Here is an 18,694-nt window from a genome sequence, read left to right as displayed (position 1 = left end):
TTTACACGGCTATTATAGTGCACATAACAAACAATACATTACCCAACAGGAAATTCCCATTATTCAAAGACATTTCATTAGTAGTCATGCTGCAAATTCAGGAAGAGGAGAGTCTACGATTTATCATAAAAATAAAGGAAAGGGGAAGTTATGGAGCTACTCATGGCCCCTGGCAATAGCACAGTTAACTCATCATCCACACCCAGAATATGAGGACATTATACTACACAAAGCACAAAGTTCAACTATCAACTATCTGGAGAAAGGTGGAGGAGCGAGAACACCAAAGTGAGAAGGGAACTCGGATCCTAGAAAGTGCAAAGAAAATTCTGGAGTAACAGAAACCTGCGTGACATTAAGCAGTGGGGGACAATCAAATCCTGCATGAAAATAATTGTTAAAGCAAATATGAAAAAAACATATTGACCAGCAAAATAATTCCCAACAGTTCAGGTAAATGAAGAGAAATATGGAGGCTCCTAAACAAGCGGCTATAAATAGAGCCAAGCAGGGCTGTGCGAGGAGCCGGTCTCCGTCTGACGGCGGACTGCGGGCCTGAACCCACACAGAAAGAAGCAGCACGCAATAGAAATCACAGCAGGAATTATTCCTGTCTTCCCATTGACAGTGACTTCAGCTCTACCTCCCCTACCTTCCAGCGATGATGGTGGTGATGATGATGCTGCTGCTGTTGCGTTAAACGATTTAGTTCTTTTTTGAGAGCAAAAAAACGAAGCAATGACGTTGGGATGAATACACGGTTAGGGCGAACGCAGCTGAACAGAAGCGTAAAAGCTCCTTTTTGCAGTCGCTCAGCAGGAAAAGAGAAGAGAAAAAAAAGAACAGGAGAGAGGAAAAAAGGGAGGGGATGGGAGGGGTGAGAGACAGCTCCTCATTTAGACAGCCGGTCTAGCAGGCCTTCATAATGCTCAGGCACAAACACAGCTGTGGCTTAAGGCAGAAATTCTCCCTATCCTTGCCTGCTGGCAGTAGCATTGGCAGAGGTATCTAGAGCCCTGGAGCCTGTCACTGGCTGCCATCAAGTATCAGCCATCAAGTATCAGCACACATTTACACCGGGTGTAGAACCTTTACAATATTGCATTGATGACATAGGCAGATGTGAATGGCTTCTTGTATAGCACGTGTGACAGCTAAAAGATCATTGAAAATGGTCACATCTGTGTCTTAATGATTAATATGATGTATTACTGACACCGACCTTCACTGACATTATATTTAATGGGCAATACAGTACCTTTATAGGACCCAACTGTTCCATTATTATCCACACACTTGAATATCGTTAATGGTGAGCAGGATAATATTATAAAATAATCTCCTAAGACAATTACTTTTAAGGCTAGGGTCACACGAGCGTACATTCTGTCATCTCAGTGAATCTGGACGATTATGCAAATCACACTCTGATCCCAGTGTCAGCATACTGTGATCAGATTCTCTCAGATGAGGAAAAGATGGAGAAAAAAAATTCTCTATCTTCTCCATTCTGTCAGTTTGTGGAAATCGGACTACACCCAGGTGTCATCCAAGTGAAGTCCGATGGTTTCACTGACTCATTGACTGGTAAGGCCAAGTGTGAGTCAAATATCACATCAAACTCAGGCATGCTGCAATTTTTCCCTGGACCGGTTCTGTCCAAGCAAAAAAATTGGAACTGTTGGGGCTCGTGTGCATGACTGTATTTTTGGTCTGACAGCAATCCGACAAAGCATGAGATTGCACTGACACCAATGTTAGCCTATGGGGCTGCGTACGTCTGATCCTTTTCTTGGACACAGCCGGTTTCGGGGGAAAAAATCACACTCTGATCAAACTCCGATCAGAATGTGATTTGCATAGTTGACCCTATTATCTTGGATGAGAGAAAATACTATTGTGTGTTCTTAACCCCAGGAAGAATAATCAAGCTTACAATGCACAACAGCATACTACAACCCCTGGCAAAAATTATAGAATCACCGGCCTTGGAGGATGTTCATTCAGTTGTTTAATTTTGTAGAAAAAAAGCAGATCACAGACATGTCACAAAACTAAAGTCATTTCAAATGGCAACTTTCTGGCTTTAAGAAACACTAAAAGAAATCAAAAACAAAAAATTTGGTAGTCAGTAATGGTTCCTTTTTAACCAAGCATAGGGGAAAAATTATGGAGTCACTCAATTCTGAGGAAAAAATTATGGAATCACCCTGTAAATTTTCATACCCAAAAGTAACACCTGCATCAAATTAGATCTGCTTGTTAGTCTGCATCTAAAAAGGAGTGATCACACCTTGGAGAGCTGTTGCACCAAGTGGACTGACAGGAATCATGGCTCCAACACGAGAGATGTCAATTGAAACAAAGGAGAGAATTATCAAACTCTTAAAAGAGGCTAAATCATCACGCAATGTTGCAAAAGATGTTGGTTGTTCACAGTCAGCTGTGTTTAAAATCTGGACCAAATACAAACAACATGGGAAGGTTGTTAAAGGCAAACATACTGGTAGACCAAGGTAGATCAAAGCATCAAGACCAGAGACTTAAAGCAATATGTCTCCAAAACAGGAAATGCACAACAAAACAAATGAGGAACAAATGGGTGGAAACTGGAGTCAACGTCTGTGACTGAACTGTAATAAACCGCCTAAAGGAAATGGAATTTACATACAGAAAAGCTAAATGAAAGCCATCATTAACACCTAAACAGAAAAAAACAAGGTTACAATGGGCTAAAGAAAAGCAATTGTGGACTGTGGATGATTGGATGAAAGTCATATTCAGTGATGAATCACGAATCTGCATTGGGCAAGGTGATGATGCTGGAACGTTTGTTTGGTGCCGTTCCAATGAGATTTATAAAGATGACTGCCTGAAGAGAACATGCAAATTTCCAAAGTCATTGATGATATGGGGCTGCATGTCAGGTAAAGGCACTGGGGAGATGGCAGTCATTACATCTTCAATAAATGCACAGGTTTATGTTGATATTTTGGACACTTTTCTTATCCCATCAATTGAAAGGGTGTTTGGGTATGATAAAATCATTTTTCAAGATGATAATGCATCCTGCCATAGAGCAAAAACTGTGAAAACATTCCTTGAAAAAAGACACATAAGGTCAATGTCATGGCCTGCAAATAGTCCGGATCTCAATCCAATTGAAAATCTTTGGTGGAAGTTGAAGAAAATGGTCCATGACAAGGCTCCAACCTGCAAAGCTGATCTGGCAACAGCAATCAGAGAAAGTTGGAGCCAGATTGATGAAGAGTACTGTTTGACACTCATTAAGTCCATGCCTCAGAGACTGCAAGCTGTTGTAAAAGCCAGAGGTGGTGCAACAAAGTACTAGTGATGTGTTGGAGAGTTTTTGTTGTTTGTTTATTTTTCATGATTCCATAATTTTTCAAGAACAAAAAATGTGGTAGTCAGTAATGGTTACTTTTTTTAATCAAGCATAGGGAAAAAATTATGGAATCACTCAATTCCATAGATGAGTATAGTGTGCTGTGTAACAATGCTTACATATCATATACAACAGGTGATCACAACATGACAAATGAACTACAAGTGCAGCATACCATTAGTAAATATAAAACAAATCATTTTTAAAGTTCATTCCGTTGGGGAACTTACTGTCCAACCACAATATCCTATACGTTTCTCTCATCATCATCAAAGTTCTTTTCCAGTCCCTAGCCCTAACGGGAAATCTACTTTTTCCAGCCCCAAAAAACGCAAACTATATGAAAGATCACCTTTGTGGGTGCACACAAAATGCATAGTCACTCCGGAATAAGAACTATTGTTGCAGTTGACATTAGAGATATGCTCTGCGATTCTTTTTTTAAGTTTGCCGATTGTGCAACTGATATAACTAATTTGACACTGCAGACATCTAATACAATATACCACATGATTAGTGTCACAGTTGATAAAGGACATCATAGTGTGATTAATTGTGGATGTGATAGGAAAAGATTTTGCTCTATTAAGGGCATATTGACATACATTACACCTATTCCCCCACATTTGTGGAAACCCTTTATAGAGAGCCAGGTGGAAGAAGAGCTATGATTCTTTAATAGGCTAAGAGATAACATGTGGTCAAGGGTGAGTCCCCTCTTGGCAACACATCTGCAACCTTGCTTAGTGATAGTGTTCAGGATATCATCTTGGCTGGTGACAGGTAAATATTTGCAAATAATGCTGCTGATTTGATAGAACTGGGGGCTGTAGAGGGTAGAAAATGTTAGGCTTGGTTGGACATTGTTCACATGAGGTAAAGATGCAGTAGCACTTAAAGAAGGTTTGGATCTATTAGCAACAGTATTGAAAGCTCATTTAATTTCTTGAGTATTGTAGCCTCTGTCAATGAAGCGCTTGCGGATTATAGCACTTTCTTTGATAAATTATGTAGAAGTGGAACAAATGTGTTTAGCCCGATTGAATTCACCAAAAGGTTTGGCTCGAATAGTATGGGAAGGGTGGGAACTAGAATGATGCAAAACAGTATTACCAGTAACCTGTTTGCAAAACAGGAATGTATCCACTTTCTGTGTGACTGAATTGCTGGACAATTTAATATTCAAGAAGGAAATCTCTTTAGAAGGGCCATTGACTGTAAATGTTAAGTTGTAGTTATTAGAATTGATGTATAAAGAAAATGTATCAATTAAGGATGGGTCACCCTGCCACCCCAATAGCAGATCGTCCACATATCTCCCAAACCATAATATATCATTAAATAACAGACTGTTGGTGGAGAAAATTAATTCTTCCTCCCACCTGGACATGGATAAAATTGCAAGGGATGGTGAGAACCTCAAGCCCATTGAAGCACCTAACATCTGTAAATAAAACTTGGAATTAAACATGAAGAACTTATGGTGAAGTAAATACTGAAGTGCCAAAATGATAAATTGTTTAAGATTGGGAGGATACCGGCTATAGATGGTGAGATAGTGGTGAATGGCTGAAATAGCAAGCTGATGGGGAAAGGTGAAATAGAAGTTCACAACATAAAAGGTTGTGAACCAATAGTGATCATTCCAAAGAAATTGGTCAAATACATTAAGAACAGAGGTTGTGTCCTTGAGGTACCCAGCAGTCCTGATGACTAGTGGTCGTAGGTGGTCGTCAACCCATTGACTCAAATTTTCATTTAAGGACCCAATGCCTGAAATAATTGGTCGGAAGAAATACCCTCTTGTGAGTTTTAAGTAGTCCTTGAAATATGGGCATGTTAGGATGATCTACTAACAACGATGTGTGTAATTTATTATCGATGACCCTCAAAGACTTACGTTTCCCCAGTGCCTGGGATAAGGTGTATTTTAAGGTTTCGGTGTTTCTGAATGAAGAAGTGTGTACGTAAATCCCTCTCCTACCAATGTTTGGAACAAATCAATGGCAGGAACTCGGGACTGTAAAAGATAGTAAGTAGAATTATTAGGCATAACAATGACATCTTTATCCTGCACAAAATGAGAGCTAGAGGCAATGTCTTGTAACGATGTTAAAGTGAGAACAGCATTGGCTAATGCAGTAAGTTGTCAGCTATAGTGGACAACCGACAACTGCTGGATTGTCACCTGTATGGGAATACTATTATCTTATAGCTCAAGTCAGTAAAAAGATGTATGGGGTTAACAGGGACACTATGGACTATAATTTAACCCCTTTACCCCAAGGGTAAATGACAGGGCCAATTTTTACAATTCTGACCACTGTCCCTTTATGAGGTTATAACTCTGGAACGCTTCAACGGATCCCAGTGATTCTGACAATGTTTTCTCCTGACATATTGTACTTCATAATAGCGGTAACATTTCTTTGATATTACCTGCGTTTATTTGTGAAAAAAACGGAAATTTTGGCGAAAATTTTGAAAATTTCGCAATTTTTCAAATTTGAGTTTTTATGCAAATAAATCACAGAAATATGTCACACAAAATACTTAATAAGTAACATTTCCCACATGTCTACTTTACATCAGCACAATTTTGTAACCAACATTTTTTTTTAGGGAGTTATAAGGGTTAAAAGTTGACCAGCAATTTCTCATTTTTACAACACCATTTTTTTTTAGGGACCACTTCTCATTTGAAGTCATTTTGAGGGGTCTATATGATAGAAAACACCCAAGTGTGACACCATTCTAAAAACTGCACCCCTCAAGGTGCTCAAAACAACATTCAAGAAGTTTATTAACCCTTCAGGTGTTTCACAGGAATTTTTGGAATGTTTAAATAAAAATGAACATTTAACTTTTTTTCACAAAAAATTTACTTCAGCTTCAATTTGTTTTATTTTACCAAGGGTAACAGGAGAAAATGGACGCCAAAAGTTGTTGTACAATTTGTCCTGAGTACACCGATACCCCATATGTGGGGGTAAACTACTGTCTGGGCGCACGACAGAGCTCGGAAGCGAAGGAGCGCCATTTGACTTTTCAATGCAAAATTGACTGGAATTGAGATGGGACGCCATGTTACGTTTGGAGAGCCACTGATGTGCCTAAACATTGTAACCCCCCACAAGTGACACCATTTTGGAAAGTAGACCCCCTAAGGAACTTATCTAGAGGTGTGGTGAGCACTTTGACCCACCAAGTGCTTGTTAGGGCTAGCGGAACGCACCGAGTAGAAATAGATATTTATTATAAATGGTGCGTTCGCTGCCCGGTGTCCACCGTGCAGGAAGAACCTGCCGCTAGTAAGACGGACTATATGGTGGTACTAAAAGTATACACGCACGGGTTAACTTCACCCTGCATGAAGGAAGCGATCCTGTTGAGTCACAGGACCGCGGTACCGCACATAGAGCGCGAACAAGAAGTCAGCGAACACAACCCCAACACAGGATTGAAGTCCGATTAGACCACTTGCTGGCACAACACCGCAACTGGGTGTGTAAGGAAACTATTAAAATAGTATATAAAGGCACGAGAGTGCATGCAGTGCCGCACTGACGAACGCCACTAACCACCCAGGCTTGGGTAAGGAAAGCGCAGAGGAAGCGTACGGCGCCGTACAGGCGGTCACAGCAACTAGACGCTGTTATGTGTGTAACGTGCTGTTGGATAAGTCGGGCGCTAGATAGCAAGCATACACCTTCCGCGAACAGTCATCCAATAGGGAGGGTATTTTAAAGAGCGACTTTCACACACAACACACACACATATTATCAAGACAATACTAGCGCATGGCCGTGCGGTCATGCGCAGTTTATATAGTTGCAGCACAGGAAGCTGCTACTGAAGTTTTGCCCTTTCAGGACCTTCCTGGAGGACCAATGGAATGTGCTGCAGTACCTGAGCATGTGACCCTCGATCTTGCCCTGGGCATGCTCAGTGTGTGCAAATAAGGACTTAGTCCCAGAGAAGCCCGCTCGCCGCAGATCAGTGCAGGGTACAACAGGAGAGCCAGAAAAGGCAACAGTAACCCTTTGCACAGAATCAGTCCCAGCAAGACGCTGGGAGCGACGCCTCCGCTGAGCAGGCCCCACTGCGACCGGTACAGAATGGGAGACCGCAGCAGACAGGGATCGAGATTCCCCCTGTGCAGCAGAGGAAACTCGACTCCTAACATTACCCCCCCCCTAGGGCCTCCCCTCCTTGGGCCTCGCTACGCTCGAAGGCAGCAATGAGCTGCGGAGCCCGAATGTGCTCAGCAGGCTCCCAGGACCTGTCCTCAGGACCATAACCCTTCCAGTCCACCCAAAAAATTTTTTTGCCACGTACCACCTTGCACCCCAAAATAGCATTTACCTCATAATCGTCCGAAGACGAACCCGATGTCCCAGCAGATGACTCGGAAAACCGGGACATGTACACGGGTTTCAGGAGGGACACATGAAAGGTGTCGGTGATACCCAGGCGTGGCGGAAGAGTCAAGCGATAAACCACAGGATTAACCTGTTCGAGCACTTTGAAGGGACCCAAGTAGCGAGGAGCAAACTTAGTGGACTCAACTCGCAGCCTGATGTTACGGGCGGAGAGCCACACCAAGTCGCCAGGAGCAAAGGTCGGAGCGGGGCGCCGATGAGCATCGGCGGAGGACCTCATTCTCTCCTTAGAGGCCCGAATGGCATCCTGAGTGCGGTCCCAAATGTCCCGTGCCTCCACTGCCAAGTCTGCCACCCTGGAGTCAGCAGAGGACACGGGCATGGGCACAGGAACCCGCGGATGCTGGCCGTAATTAAGGAGGAAAGGAGTCTGACCGGTGGAGTCGGCTACAGCGTTATTAAAGGCGAACTCTGCCCATGGTAATAAAGATGCCCAGTCATCCTGCCTGGCAGAAACAAAATGTCGTAGATATGTGACCAGAGTCTGATTGGCCCTCTCTACCAACCCATTCGTCTCGGGATGATATGCGGAAGAGAGATTTAACTCAATGCTGAGAATACGACAAAGCTCTCTCCAGAACCGAGACGCAAACTGGGGACCCCGGTCACTGACAATTTTGTCTGGCATGCCATGTAGGCGGAAGATGTGTCTTATGAACAACGCTGCCAAGGCCCGTGCAGAAGGTAACCGTGGGAGCGGCACCAAATGCACCATTTTCGAGAAATGATCGGTAATAACCCAAATGATGGTACAGCCGCGAGACTTGGGCAAACCCACTACAAAGTCCATCCCGACCATCTCCCAGGGCCTGTCTGCCACCGGCAAGGAATAGAGTAACCCAGACGGCCGTTGTCGAGGAGACTTATTTTTGGCGCATGAGACACACGCCAGAACGTACTCTCTGACATCTCGGAGCATATGCGGCCACCAGTACGTCCTCGCCAGCAGCTCAGATGTCCTTTTTGTCCCAAAGTGTCCACCCACCCTGGAGGAATGAGCCCAAGAGAGAACCTCCGGTCGCAAATTTATGGGCACAAAAGTCTTGCCCGGAGGCACAGACTCAAGCCACACTGGAGCCATGGTTCTCAAGCTCTCAGAAGGAACCATAAGCCGAGGCTCTCCTTCCTCCTCCTCAGATGACACAACAGAGCGAGAAAGAGCATCAGCTCGAATGTTCTTCTCCCCAGCGAGATAATGGAGGGTGAAGTGGAATCGGGAGAAGAATAAGGACCATCTGGCCTGGCGAGAATTTAGCCGCTGGGCTGTTTGCAAATATAGCAAATTTTTGTGGTCTGTAAAAACTTGAAAGGGAAAACGAGCCCCCTCCAAGAGATGTCTCCACTCTGAGAAAGCCAATTTCATCGCTAGCAACTCCCTGTCCCCGATGGAATAATTCCTCTCCGCTGGTGTGAGGGTCTTGGAGAAGAAGAAGCACGGATGCTTCCGACCTTGAGCATCCTTTTGGAAGAGGACTGCTCCAGCACCAACGGAAGAGGCATCCACCTCCATTATAAACGGCTTGTCGACATCGGGACGATGTAGGATGGGAGCGCTAGCAAAATGAGACTTAGTAGAAGAAAAGGCCCTGGAGACCTCTTCAGACCACACTTTGGGATTTGCTCCCTTCTTGGTGAGGGCTACCAAGGGAGCTACCAAAGTTGAGAAATGGGGAATGAACTGGCGGTAATAATTAATGAACCCCATAAAGCGCTGCACCGCTTTAAGTGAATGGGGTTCTTGCCAGTCCATCACAGCCTGTAGTTTGGCAGGATCCATAGCCAATCCCTGGGCAGAGATGATATAGCCCAGGAAAGGTAAAGACTCCTGCTCAAACACACACTTCTCCAACTTTGCGTAAAGAGAGTTTGCCCGTAAGAGGTCGAAGACTCTGCCAACATCTCTCCGGTGGGAGTCAATATCTGGAGAAAAGATGAGAATATCATCCAGATAGACTACGACCGAGGTGGAAAGCATATCCCGAAAGATGTAGTTGACAAAGTCTTGGAAAACGGCTGGGGCATTACAGAGCCCAAAGGGCATCACCAGATACTCATAGGGCCCATCTCTGGTGTTAACCCCTTCATGACCCAGCCTATTTTGACCTTAAAGACCTTGCCGTTTTTTGCAATTCTGACCAGTGTCCCTTTATGAGGTAATAACTCAGGAACGCTTCAACGGATCCTAGCAGTTCTGAGATTGTTTTTTCGTGACATATTGGGCTTCATGTTAGTGGTAAATTTAGGTCAATAAATTCTGCGTTTATTTGTGATAAAAACGGAAATTTGGTGAAAATTTTGAAAATTTCGCAATTTTCACATTTTGAATTTTTATTCTGTTAAACCACAGAGTTATGTGACACAAAATAGTTAATAAATAACATTTCCCACATGTATACTTTACATCAGCACAATTTTGGAAACAAACTTTTTTTTTGCTAGGAAGTTATAAGGGTTAAAATTTGACCAGCAATTTCTCATTTACAAACGAAATTTACAAAACCATTTTTTTTAGGGACCACCTCATATTTGAAGTCAGTTTGAGGGGTCTATAAGGCTGAAAATACCCAAAAGTGACACCATTCTAACACATGCACCCCTCAAGGTACTCAAAACCACATTCAAGAAGTTTATTAACCCTTCAGGTGCTTCACAGCAGCAGAAGCAACATGTAAGGAAAAAATGAACATTTAACTTTTTAGTCACAAAAATTATCTTTTAGCAACAATTTTTTTATTTTCCCAATGGTAAAAGGAGAAACTGAACCACGAAAGTTGTTGTGCTATTTGTCCTGAGTACACTGATACCTCATATGTTGGGGTAAACCACTGTTTGGGCGCACGGCAGGGCTTGGAAGGGAAGGAGCGCCATTTGACTTTTTGAATCAAAAATTGGCTCCACTCTTTAGCGGACATCATGTCACGTTTGGAGAGCCCCCGTGTGCCTAAAAATTGGAGCTCCCCCACAAGTGACCCCATTATGGAAACTAGACACCCCAAGGAACTTATCTAGATGCATAGTGAGCACTTTGAACCCCCAGGTGCTTCACAAATTGATCCGTAAAAATGAAAAAGTACTTTTTTTTCACAAAAAAATTATTTTAGCCTCAATTTTTTCATTTTCACATGGGCAACAGGATAAAATGGATCCTAAAATTTGTTGGGCAATTTCTCCTGAGTACACCGATACCTCACATGTGGGGGTAAACCACTGTTTGGGCACATGGTAAGGCTTGGAAGGGAAGGAGCGCCATTTGACTTTTTGAATGAAAAATTATCTCCATCGTTAGCGGACACCATGTCGCGTTTGGAGAGCCCCTGTGTGCCTAAACATTGGAGCTCCCCCACAAGTGACCCCATTTTGGAAACCAGACCCCCCAAGGAACTTATCTAGATGCCTAGTGAGCACTTTAAACCCTCAGGTGCTTCACAAATTGATCTGTAAAAATGAAAAAGTACTTTTTTTTCACAAAAAAATTATTTTCGCCTCAATTTTTTCATTTTCACTTGGGTAATAGGATAAAATGGATCATAAAATTTGTTGGGCAATTTCTCCCGAGTACACCGATACCTCATATGTGGGGGTAAACCACTGTTTGGGCACACAGCAGGGCTGGGAAGGGAAGGCGCGCCATTTGACTTTTTGAATGGAAAATTAGCTCCAATTGTTAGCAGACACCATGTCGCGTTTGGAGAGCCCCTTTGTGCCTAAACATTGGAGCTCCCCCACAAGTGACCCCATTTTGGAAACTAGACCCCCCAAGAAACTTATCTAGATGCATATTGAGCACTTTAAACCCCCAGGTGCTTCACAGAAGTTTATAATGCAGAGCCATGAAAATAAAAAATAATTTTTCTTTTCTCAAAAATTATTTTTTAGCCTGGAATTTCCTATTTTGCCAAGGGTCATAGGAGAAATTGGACCCCAAATGTTCTTGTCCAGTTTGTCCTGAGTACGCTGATACCCCATATGTGGGGGTAAACCACTGTTTGGGCGCACGGCAGGGCTCGGAAGGGAAGGCACGCCATTTGGCTTTTTAAATGGAAAATTAGCTCCAATAATTAGCGGACACCATGTCACGTTTGGAGAGCCCCTGTATGCCTAAACATTGGAGATCCCCCACAAATGACCCCATTTTGGAAACTAGACCCCCAAAGGAACTAATCTAGATGTGTGGTGAGGACTTTGAACCCCCAAGTGCTTCACAGAAGTTTATAACGCAGAGCCATGAAAAAAAAAATTATTTTCTCAAAAATGATATTTTAGCCTGCAATTTTTTATTTTCCCAAGGGTAACAGGAGAAATTTGACCCCAAAAGTTGTTGTCCAGTTTCTCCTGAGTACGCTGATACCCCATATGTGGGGGTAAACCACTGTTTGGGCACATGCCGGGGCTCGGAAGTGAAGTAGTAATGTTTTGAAATGCAGACTTTGATGGAATGCTCTGTGGGCATCACGTTGCGTTTACAGAGCCCCTGATGTGGCTAAACAGTAGAAACCCCCCACAAGTGACCCCATTTTGGAAACTAGACCCCGAAAGGAACTTAGCTAGATGTGTGGTGAGGACTTTGAACCCCCAAGTGCTTCACAGAAGTTTATAACGCAGAGCCATGAAAATAAAAAATAAAAATTATTTTCTCAAAAATGATCTTTTAGCCTGCAATTTTTTATTTTCCCAAGGGTAACAGGAGAAATTTCACCCCAAAAGTTGTTGCACAGTTTCTCCTGAGTACGCTGATACCCCATATGTGGGGGTAAACCACTGTTTGGGCACACGCCGGGGCTCGGAAGTGAAGCAGTGACGTTTTGAAATGCAGACTTTGATGGAATGCTCTGCGGGCGTCACGTTGCGTTTGCAGAGCCCCTGATATGGCTAAACAGTAGAAACCCCCCACAAGTGACCCCATTTTGGAAACTAGACCCCGAAAGGAACTTAGCTAGATGTGTGGTGAGGACTTTGAACCCCCAAGTGCTTCACAGAAGTTTATAATGCAGAGCCGTGAAAATAATAAATACGTTTTCTTTCCTCAAAAATAATTATTTAGAACAGAATTTTTTATTTTCCTAAGGGTTACAGGAGAAATTGGACCCCAAAAGTTGTTGTCCAGTTTCTCCTGAGTACGCTGATACCCCATGTGTGGGGGTAAACCACTGTTTGGGCACACGTCGGGGCTCAGAAGGGAAGTAGTGACTTTTGAAATGCAGACTTTGATGGAATGGTCTGCAGGCGTCACGTTGCGTTTGCAGAGCCCCTGGTGTGCCTAAACAGTAGAAACCCCCCACAAGTGACCCCATTATAGAAACTAGACTCCCCAAGGAACTTATCTAGATATGTGGTGAGCACTTTGAACCCCCAAGTGCTTCACAGACGTTTACAACGCAGAGCCGTGAAAATAAAAAATCATTTTTCTTTCCTCAAAAATGATGTTTTAGCAAGCATTTTTTAATTTTCCCAAGGGTAACAGGAGAAATTGGACCCCAATAATTGTTGCGCAGTTTATCCTGAGTATGCTGGTACCCCATATGTGTGGGTAAACCACTGTTTGGGCACACGTCCGGGCTCGGAAGTGAGGGAGCACCATTTGACTTTTTGAATACAAGATTGGCTGGAATCAATGGTGGCGCCATGTTGCGTTTGGAGACCCCTGATGTGCCTAAACAGTGGAAACCCCTCAATTCTACCTCCAACACTAACCCCCCCACACCCCTAACCCTAATCCCAACTGTAGCCATAACCCTAATCACAACCCTAACCACAACCCTAATTCCAACCCTAACCCTAAGGCTATGTGCCCACGTTGCGGATTTTCAGCATCATTTTTGAAAAATCCGCGGGTAAAAGGCACTGCGTTTTACCTGCGGATTTACCGAGGATTTCCAGTGTTTTTTGTGCGGATTTCACCTGCGGATTCCTATTGAGGAACAGGTGTAAAACGCTGCGGAATCCGCACAAAGAATTGACATGCTGCGGAAAATACAACGCAGCGTTTCCGCGCGGTATTTTCCGCACCATGGGCACAGCGGATTTGATTTTCCATAGGTTTACATGGTACTGTAAACCTGATGGAACACTGCTGCGAATCCGCAGCGGACAATCCGCACCGTGTGCACATAGCCTAATTCTAAAGGTATGTGCACACGCTGCGGAAAATGCTGCGGATCCGCAGCAGTTTCCCATGAGTTTACAGTTCAATGTGAACCTATGGGAAACAAAAAACGCTGTACACATGCTGCAGAAAAACTGCACGGAAACGCAGCGGTTTACATTCCGCAGCATGTCGCTTCTTTCTGCGGATTCCGCAGCGGTTTTACAACTGCTCCAATAGAAAATCGCAGTTGTAAAACCGCAGTGAAAGGCGCAGAAAAAACGCGGTAAATCCGCGATAAATCCGCAGCGGTTTAGCACTGCGGATTTATCAAATCCGCAGCGGAAAAATCCGCAGAGGACCAGAATACGTGTGCACATACCGAAACCCTAGCCCTAGCCCTAACCCTAACCCTACCCCTAACCCTACCCCTAACCCTAACCCTAACCCTAACCCTACCCCTACCCCTAACCCTAACCCTAACCCTACCCCTAACCCTAGCCCTAACCCTAGCCCTATTCTAACATTAGTGGAAAAAAAAAAAAAACTTTATTTTTTTATTGTCCGTACCTATAGGGGTGACAAAGGGGGGGGTCATTTATTATTTTTTTATTTTGATCACTGGGATAGATTATATCTCAGTGATCAAAATGCACTTTGGAACGAATCTGCCGGCTGGCAGATTCGGCGGGCGCACTGCGCATGCGCCCGCCATTTTGGAAGATGGCGGCGCCCAGGGAGAAGACGGACGGACCCCGGCAGGATCGGTAAGTATGATGGGGTGGGGGGGGAGCACGGGGGGGGTCCGAGCACGGGGGGTTGGATCGGAACGCGGGAGGGGTGGAACGGAGCACGGGGGGGTGGAACGGAGCACGGGGGGGTGGAACGGAGCACGGGGGGGTGGATCGGAGTGCAGGGGGGGTGATCGGAGCACGGAGGGGTGATTGGAGCACGGGGGTGTGCGGACAAGAGCACGGGGGGAGCGGAGCACAGGACGGAGGGGAGCGGGGCAGTGTACCGGGCAGATCGGAGGGTTGGGGGGGCGATCGGTGGGGTGGGGGCACATTAGTATTTCCAGCCATGGCCGATGATATTGCAGCATCGGCCATGGCTGGATTGTAATATTTCACCCGTTATAATAGGTGAAATATTACAAATCGCTCTGATTGGCAGTTTCACTTTCAACAGCCAATCAGAGCGATCGTAGCCACGGGGGGGTGAAGCCACCCCCCCTGGGCTAAACTACCACTCCCCCTGTCCCTGCAGATCGGGTGAAATGGGAGTTAACCCTTTCACCCGATCTGCAGGGACGCGATCTTTCCATGACGCCACATAGGCGTCATGGGTCGGATTGGCACCGACTTTCATGACGCCTACGTGGCGTCATGGGTCGGGAAGGGGTTAAACACCGTCTTCCATTCGTCCCCCTCACGGATGCGAATCAGGTTATAAGCTCCCCGCAGGTCTAATTTGGTAAATACCTTAGCTCCCCGTAGCCTATCAAAAAGCTCAGAAATCAGGGGCAGCGGATACTTATTCTTAACGGTGATGGCGTTAAGACCCCTGTAGTCTATGCACGGACGCAACTCTCCATTCTTCTTCTGTACGAAGAAGAACCCTGCCCCTGCTGGTGACACTGACTTCCTAATAAACCCTCTTGCCAAATTCTCCTGGATGTATTGGGACATAGCCTCCGTTTCCGGGAGAGAGAGGGGATAGACACGTCCCCGAGGAGGTTCTGCTCCAGGCAAGAGATCTATAGGACAGTCATAGGGACGGTGAGGCGGAAGGGTCTCCGCGGCCTTTTTGGAGAAGACGTCTGCATAGGACCAATAGTATTTGGGGAGAGTAGAGAGATCTGCGGGTATCTCAGTGGTGGAAACGTGAACGCACTCTTTCACACATCTGCCCTTGCAGGATTCACTCCAACCCAATATCCTCCCAGAGGTCCACTCAATATGTGGGGAGTGGAAACGGAGCCAGGGTATTCCCAGCAGAATCTCATCCATTCCCTCGGGAAGGACAAGAAGGGAAATAATCTCCTGGTGGGATGGGGACACGGCTAACGTGAAAGGGACAGTCTGATGCGTGATCTGTAACGGAAGTGTCGACCCATTCACCACTCTAACGGTGACTGGTTTGGCAAGCATAACCAGAGGTATTGCGTGGCGCAGAGCAAAAGCAGAAGACATAAAATTTCCCTCTGCTCCTGAATCCACACAAAGCTCTACTGTAAGAGTGGATGTGCCTAACAGGATTGTCCCTTTAAAGGACAATTTGGAGGAAAATGCCGCTGTGTCCAGTGAATGGTCACTAGACGCGATCGTTTTCCCGACCGCCGTGGACATTTATTAGCGTAATGTCCCGGTTGCTGGCAATTTTTACACACCACAGGTACTCGAGCGGTCTGAGACCTAGGTCCCGCTCGAGAAACCTCCATGGCCTCATGGGAGTCGGACGCCATAACAGGAGATTCTAGCGGTTTGGCAAAGGTGGGAGCCAGCCGAAACCTCTGCCTACACTGGGTCCGCTCCAACCTCCGCTCGTTAAAACGGAGATCGATGCGGGTAGCTATAGTAATAAGCTCCTCCAGTGTGGCGGGAATCTCCCTGGTGGCCAAGGCGTCCTTTACATGATCTGCCAGTCCTTTCCAGAACACCGGAATAAGGACTTTATCCGGCCATTCCAGCTCAGAAGCTAGAGTCCGGAATAGGATGGCGAACTGGCTGACCATGGACGAAGCCTGAGTAATTGCCAACAATTGGAGCGCGGTATCGTGGGTGACACGGGGTCCCAAAAAGACCTGCCTCAGAGCGTCCAGGAAGATAGGAGCACTCTGTACCACACGATCACCACGTTCCCAAAGCGGCGTTGCCCACTCCAACGCCCTGCCCGACAAAAGAGATAAAATGAATCCCACTTTCGCCCGTTCCGTAGGAAAACGTGCAGCCAGCAGCTCGAGATGTATGGAGCACTGGCTCACGAATCCCCGACATAGCTTACTGTCACCAGCAAACTTGTCTGGAAGCGGGAGACGGGATAAGGTCGGAGCAGGGGTGGCAGCGGACAAACTGGCTGCAGCTGCTTGCAGCCTGAACAGCGACAGCAGTAACGTCCACAGCTGAGGTTGCACGCTCTAGAGCCGACAACCTACCCTCCAACTGCTGGATGTACCGCTGTAGACGCTGACCGTCCGCCATTTACTAGCCAGACCCTGGCGCTAGTATTATGTTAGGGCTAGCGGAACGCACTGAGTAGAAATAGATATTTATTATAAATGGTGCGTTCGCTGCCCGGGGTCCACCGTGCAGGAAGAACCTGCCGCTAGTAAGACGGACTATATGGCGGTACTAAAAGTATACCCTGCGTGAAGGAAGCGATCCTGTTGAGTCACAGGACCGCGGTACCGCACATAGAGTGCGAACAAGAAGTCAGCGAACACAACTCCAACACAGGATTGAAGTCCGATTAGACCACTTGCTGGCACAACACCGCAACTGGGTGTGTAAGGAAACTATTAAAATAGTATATAAAGGCACGAGAGTGCATGCAGTGCCGCACTGACGAACGCCACTAACCACCCAGGCTTGGGTAAGGAAAGCGCAGAGGAAGCGCACGGCGCCGTACAGGCGGTCACAGCAACTAGACGCTGTTATGTGTGTAACGTGCTGTTGGATAAGTCGGGCGCTAGATAGCAAGCATACACCTTCCGCGAACAGTCATCCAATAGGGAGGGTATTTTAAAGAGCGACTTTCACACACAACACACACATATTATCAAGACAATACTAGCGCATGGCCGTGCGGTCATGCGCAGTTTATATAGTTGCAGCACAGGAAGCTGCTACTGAAGTTTTGCCCTTTCAGGACCTTCCTGGAGGACCAATGGAATGTGCTGCAGTACCTGAGCATGTGACCCTCAATCTCCAACGGGATATCTTGCCCTGGGCATGCTCAGTGTGTGCAAATAAGGACTTAGTCCCAGAGAAGCCCGCTCGCCGCAGATCAGTGCAGGGTACAACAGGAGAGCCAGAAAAGGCAACAGTAACCCTTTGCACAGAATCAGTCCCAGCAAGACGCTGGGAGCGACGCCTCCGCTCAGCTGGCCCCACAGCGGCCGGTACAGAATGGGAGACCGCAGCAGACAGGGATCGAGATTCCCCCTGTGCAGCAGAGGAAACTAGACTCCTAACAGTGCTTCAGAGAAGCTTATAATGCAGAACCGTAAAAATAAAAAATCATATTTTTCACAAAAATTATTTTTTCGCCCCCAATTTTTTATTTTCCCAAGGGTAAGAGAAGAAATTGGACCCCAAAAGTTGTTGACTAATTTGTCCTGAGTACGCTGATACCCCATATGTGGGGGTAAACCACTGTTTGGGCGCATGGGAGAGCTCGGAAGGGAAGGAGCGCCGTTTGACTTTTCAATGCAAAATTGACAGGAATTGAGATTGGACGCCATGTTGCGTTTGGAGAGCTACTGATGTGCCTAAACATTGAAACCCCCACAAGTGACACCATTTTGGAAAATAGACCCCCTAAGGAACTTATCTAGGGGTGTGGTGAGCACTTTGATCCACCAAGTGTCTCACAGAAGTTTATAATGCAGAACCGTAAAAATAAAAAATCATATTCTTTCACAAAAATTATATTTTCGCTCCCAATTTTTTATTTTCTCAAGGGTAAGAGAAGAAATTGGACCCCAAAAGTTGTTGTACAATTTGTCCTGAGTACGCTGATACCCCATATGTGGGGGTAAACCAC

The 18,694-nt window shown here is 45.6% G+C and overlaps 1 protein-coding gene across 4 annotated transcripts in view; it reads right to left on the bottom strand.

Annotated features, from left to right (window-relative positions):
- The window catches only part of C8H1orf21 (chromosome 8 C1orf21 homolog), a 228,163-nt gene extending 227,308 nt beyond the window's left edge, over positions 1–855 (bottom strand). For 2 of the 4 annotated variants that reach the window (XM_069737263.1, XM_069737264.1), the window contains exon 1: positions 653–840. The gene's annotated coding sequence lies outside the window, so the exon portion shown is untranslated. Of the gene's footprint in view, positions 1–42; positions 133–652 lie in introns of those variants that run through there. The other 2 variants (XM_069737262.1, XM_069737265.1) reach the window with 2 other exon arrangements.
- Positions 856–18,694: the final 17,839 nt, after the last annotated feature.

This window comes from Ranitomeya imitator, chromosome 8 (assembly GCF_032444005.1).
Source record: "Ranitomeya imitator isolate aRanImi1 chromosome 8, aRanImi1.pri, whole genome shotgun sequence".
Taxonomy (NCBI): Eukaryota; Metazoa; Chordata; class Amphibia; order Anura; family Dendrobatidae; genus Ranitomeya; species Ranitomeya imitator.
This window is presented reverse-complemented; position numbering and strand designations above follow the sequence as displayed.